This window comes from Gadus chalcogrammus, chromosome 5 (genome assembly GCF_026213295.1).
Source record: "Gadus chalcogrammus isolate NIFS_2021 chromosome 5, NIFS_Gcha_1.0, whole genome shotgun sequence".
Lineage (NCBI taxonomy): Eukaryota > Metazoa > Chordata > Actinopteri > Gadiformes > Gadidae > Gadus > Gadus chalcogrammus.
The window spans coordinates 3626249-3632248 of NC_079416.1; the positions used below are offsets into that span (position 1 = coordinate 3626249).

At 45.8% G+C, this 6000-nt stretch overlaps 1 protein-coding gene across 1 annotated transcript in view; it reads right to left on the bottom strand.

The window, feature by feature from the left end:
• The window catches only part of LOC130382276 (leucine-rich repeat and fibronectin type-III domain-containing protein 5-like), a 95810-nt gene extending 91582 nt beyond the window's left edge, over positions 1–4228 (bottom strand). The window contains exon 1 of the mRNA XM_056589921.1: positions 3839–4228. The gene's annotated coding sequence lies outside the window, so the exon portion shown is untranslated. The remainder of the gene's footprint in view (positions 1–3838) is intronic.
• Positions 4229–6000: the final 1772 nt, after the last annotated feature.

Here is a 6000-nt window from a genome sequence, read left to right on the forward strand (position 1 = left end):
TTTTGGCTGCTAAACAAAAAAACACACATTTAAGATTGCTTTGGGCTTTAGTGACTTGTAATTGGCTATTTTCATCATTCATTATCTTTTAAAGAAAAAAACTGAACTCAACTTGTATTAATATGTTAGCTTTCAATGATGTTCCCGGAAATCAAGAGAGACATACAATATACAACAGATACATGAGCAACAAAGACCAAACCTTAAATATTTAACTATTTCTGGTTGGACCATTTGTTGTCCTCCTCTCACTCTACCTGTCACAGTCTCGTAAACGACCCCCCCCGCTCACACCACCAATCATCTCACAGGAGAATGTAGAATCAATCCAGACATCAGAACTTCAAGCTGGTTTCCTACAGTGGCATTTCTCTAAGCTGCTAATTGGCAATGTTCCTTTACATCTGTGGTCTCCCAGAGCTCTCCTGCTCACACACAGTCTCTCCCTCTCTTTCACACGAACGACACATTCTCTTTCACCTTCTTCCTTGCTCTCTCAGGCTCCTCTCTTTCTCTTTTTATCTGTCTGAGCAGCAGGGTGAATTGAATTAGAGCTCCGACCCCCAGTCTGCAGCAGTTCTTCTAAATGGACAGAGACAGTCAGGACATATTATATTGTTCCAGCTCATTGTTGGACATATGTACACTGTAAGAAAAATCTATCATTTCAGAGAATTTTCCCTGTTTATTTTACAGATTGTTTTGGTGACCCAGAGGCTGTTTTGTTACTGTCTTTTTACAGTTTCTTCTTTTACAGTGATCACTAAATATGTTACTGCATTTGTGCATATTATTTTGTAGGAGAGGGGACATGAGAGAAAGAGGGAGAGTGTTTAATGAAGAACAGGTAGGTAGAGACTAGAGAGAGAGAGAGAGAGAGAGAGAGAGAGAGAGAGAGAGAGAGAGAGAGAGAGAGAGAGAGAGAGAGAGAGAGAGAGAGAGAGAGAGAGAGAGAGAGAGAGAGAGAGAGAGAGAGAGAGAGACGCACACGCACACAACGCCACACAGATCATCACAAGTCATGGGCTTACCTCTGAACACAGCAAAAGGCCCCACAAGAAAGTGGTTGGGAGGGAATGACAAGATCTTTAAGTCTTCTCGATAGAGCATTAACCCATCATCCCTGTAGAAGACCTTCCTAAGAAAACAAACCCTACCGCAATATCCATTAACCCTTCACGTACAGGCTCTAACCCTTCACTGGCAGAAAGAGATGATAAGGCCCCATGGTATCCCAAAGGGAATGAGAGCAAGAGGACATAGACAGAGACACATGAATTAGGTTTTATCAAAGGTAGAGAAAACACTGTTGAGGTTTGTCTTGTTTACATTGTAGTCGGTTTGGATTAAGTTTACCAGTGTCCAAGCATTGGAGGGAAACACCATGGGACATTACGGGCTTCACAATGTGTAACAGCTTGTTAGCTCATGCTGATGGTCAGTTTCTGGGGGAGGCTTCAGTGTAAGTTCATTCGGTTTTATTTCAAACTTCAATCCAGAAAAACCAAACATGAGTACAAACCTGATCATTGAAAAGCTACGAATACAGAGGTAATGCGGTTTTGGTTTTAAATATCTTATAATGTTTTATGATAATAGCAGGTTTCTGGATGTCGGGAGGAACCAACTGAAACACCATATGAATGGTACGGTGCATACAGTATATCATAAAACCTACACACAGGGAACAAAATAAATGAAACCGATAGCTTCCACCCGCTCAGCTGGGTGAGGCGGAGGGAGGGGCACACCGTGGGACAGCCACAACAGCTCTTTCAACACTGTTATTTTCATAGCATCGCCGAGTGCGATTCATCTTCCTATGTACAGCCTAGCTGCGTCTCTCATACTCACCTTACTATCTAGAATCCAGACTAAGGGTTTGGAGTACCACATACACAAAAAGCAGTGTGTCGTCATTGTAACGTATGCGGGTCATGTTTCCAATGAGAGCTCTGACCCCGGCGCCGTCAGACAGCTGGGCTATAACTTCCAGCACGGCTCAAAGCACGTCATTACGACTCATTATGTGAGGCAAAGAACAAGACCTAAGAATGGACGCTGCCCGACGCGGCGCTCGGTTGCTTGTCTAGTGTGTGACCCCCTTTACATTGAAGCTCTGCTGTAACAGACGCTGACTCGGACCAGGAGTGCACAGAAAGGAAGTGTCTTCATCGCTACAGCCCTATTTGAAAATGTGACATGGTGGCATTAATACATTGTTTGGGGAGAACCCTATAATATGCATAGATATGTATAGATATATCTATGGATAAAGACATTCATACTATTTTAATAGGGACTTGTGTCATCCCCTGCTTTACCAAAAGAAAATGTACAATCCCGAACCGTCAACCGTGAATGCAAAACCGTGATAACCGAACCGTGAATTCTGTGAACTGTTCCACTCCTATTTAAAATAATATATTGACGGCCAAGTGAGTGTAGGAAACAACTTTTGGGCTGTCTCCTTCAGATGTCTCTCGATGTTTCCATTCTGGTATTCTATGTATCTATCTATCAGTTTTCCTCACTCTCTATGAACCATCCATCCAGCCATCCACGGCAGCTCAAGCATGAACTTCTAAGTGCACGCAGACACACACACGCACGCCCAGACACAGACACAGACACAGACACAGACACAGACACAGATAAAGGCACACACACACACACACACACACACACACACACACACACACACACACACACACACACACACACACACACACACACACACACACACACACACACACACGCGCACGCATATAGGCGATCTACGGCTCGAGCAAGGGGAGGAGATTAGATTGTGTCCCGCTAAACAATAAGAGTGGGGTAGCAGGGCAACTACTGGCGCAGCCAACCGATAAGCATCTGTACACCTTCGTCACGTGTTCGGACTGATGTTTCACACGCACGCGCGCCCCTTTTTCTCTGGATCACACACACGCGCGTTCTCAAGCACACACACACACACACACACACACACACACACACACACACACACACACACACACACACACACACACACACACACACACACACACACACACACACACACACACACACACACACACACACACACACACACACACACGACTTGCTCTTAAAACAATTAAACAATCTCAGAAATGCACCCAGAACGAACAGCCCCATGTATTCGTTCAAGGGACAAATGCCATTGTCATGTTCCTTGATTGACTAGGCTAGATTTCGCCATTTCTTGCAGTACACGGACCTTTGAATACACACGCATCCATTGTGTATGTGCCTGTGTGCAAGAGGTAGATGGCGCATCTACTCACTTACACACAATTCGTGCTCCTCTAACTTATCGGACTTGCATTTCTTAACCTTGCCTTCTGGTGACTGCTCTCTCTCTCTCTCTGGTCTCTCTCTCTCTCTCTCTCTCTCTCTCTCTCTCTCTCTCTCTCTCTCTCTCTCTCTCTCTCTCTCTCTCTCTCTCTCTATATATATATATATATATATATATATATATATATATATATATATATATATATATTTATTTATTTATTTTTTCCCCCTGCCAATCGCTCTTCGGAAATAAAGGCACGTTTGCCTCTCCTTCCATGGTGCAGACTATATGTATGTATGAGGCTTTTTCAAGCAAAATACATCAATAAATTGCCGAACGCGCAAAAGAGCACACACACACACACACACACACACACACACACACACACACACACACACACACACACACACACACACACACACACACACACACACACACACACACACACACGCGCACACACACACACGGAGAGGGAGAGGATATGCTGAGCACTTATTTTCCTTTAGAATAAAACAACTTTACCTCCTCGTTCCGGGATCCCGCTGGGGCTCTGATCGGGATCCACACTCAGGCCAAGGCCGAAATCTCTTTTTCAAATCCCATTATAGGAGAAATAGTTGAGGATTGTACTCATAACTCCACACGATTAGGTTCCAAAAAATACCCCCAGTCGCCCAAAATATCGGCCGACACATCCGATGATAATCCGTGTGTGGTTAAGAAGGTTCTCCTGGAGGGGTGCGTCCGTTGAACATCCTCACAGTGCCAAAGAGCTCTCCTCGTCCTCTACCTCCCCTTCCTCCCGGTTTCATTCCTCTATGGGGGAGAAAATACCACCCAAGAGATACTCAATTCAATGATCCATAATGTATCACTAAATAATTATCAGTATTCCTCTCCTGCGGACCCTGTCTTTGGTTCTCCGTTTAACGAACACAAGAAAACACAGAATTCCAGAACATAATTCCCCCCGCACCCCCCCCGCCCCCCCACCCCGAAACAAAAAAGTCTAATTCCAATACACGGCGGAATACACCAGAATTCGTCCTTTCGTGTCTTCAAAGAGTAGAATTTATGCGCGCGTTTGAATACGTTCGACGGTATGAGGGCGAGACGGTGTCCTCGCGCTGTCCCTTCCTCCGACGCCGCGCACACACAGGACACTGCTCCACTGCAGTCGCTCTTGGAGAAAAAAAGAAGCTTGTGGAGGTTTGGCTCGAGGAGGTTCCGATCGGTGGCGCGAGGCGTCCTGCTGCGTTCACGTCTCACTCGGTTCTCGCGCGTGAGGGGAACATAAGCAAAACTCGCTCGCGATCCGAATAATGTATGAACGCAATCAAAGCCTTAAAACACATTTTTATCAAGGAACACGAAGGGGCGTAACGCTTTATGAGAACAAACCAAGCAGACAAGTTATCCGTCACGTCGACATTTTGGCACGTGGTCGACATAAAGCCCTTCGTGCGTCCCGTCGTCTGTCACGCGCGTCCCGGCTACCGCCTGTCACGCGAGCTTGCCCGGCTGCGGGTCGCTTTACCGGTTCAGTCAAGTAATGAAATGGCCGAAAAACGAGCCTCCTGACGACACCGGAGCCCACATCAAAGTTGTTCCGAGGCTCTTCGTCCACCGTCATGTGACACCGTCCCTCTAGTGATGCGCCGTCTCCATTTCGTAGCCACCCAACTTGTACAAAGGGATCAGACTATTCATTTAATTAGTCTGGTGTTGGGTCCTCATCCCGATAGTTTTTCCCCTCGGAACTATCCGTTCTTGTTAACCTCTCTCTCTCTCTCTCTCTCTCTCTCTCTCTCTCTCTCTCTCTCTCTCTCTCTCTCTCTCTCTCTCTCTCTCTCTCTCTCTCTCTCTCTCTCTCTCTCTCTCTCTCTCTCTCTCTCTCTCTCTCTCTCTCTCCATTCATTCATTCCATATCATAGAGACAGCATCATGGGGGAAATGGTGTTGGGCAAGGGTGCGCTCGTCGTGTGTCTCCATCTGTGGGTGAGTCCTCTATATGGTGCCATAAGCCTCAGTGATTAGGTAGAGAAGAGTGAGAGAGTGATGAGTGGGTGAAGGATGGGGTGTCATATGAGAAGCGTGCCGACCAGTGCCATTAATGTTCTCTGAAAAGAAAAAGACGTAAAGAGAAAGAGTTACAGATGGATTGATACCATATCTTTATCACTCACTTCCTCTCCCACTCTCCTAAAGTGTTAACAGGGTGTGTGTGTTTTTGTTCCCGCTACATTAGGTTTGCCTTCAGCGCATTAGGCCGAAATTATGTTTCGGGATAACTAACCCCTATAACTACTGTAAATATAAAATGAACTAAACCAACACAAACACAAACACACACACACGCACGCACGCACGCACGCACGCACGCACGCACATACACACACAAATAAAGTACATCTTCTTCATTGGAATATTTGAAAATCTGTCTCAATTTAATACTACACTGACAAAAGGTTGTGATCAGGGATACGATCAGACGTTGATATGCCGTGTCATCCTACTGGAGTGGTTGTCTACTCCAGTGTGCTGCATAGCCGGAGTCTTTGGGTGGGGGTGGGGGGATTGGCTTTCTATGTCAAATCTGGGCGGACGAGGAGTACAGAAAGAGTTCTTTCTGTCAGAAAGCTCATTGATGTGCCCTGGGGAAACAAACCTTTCAACCTCACAAC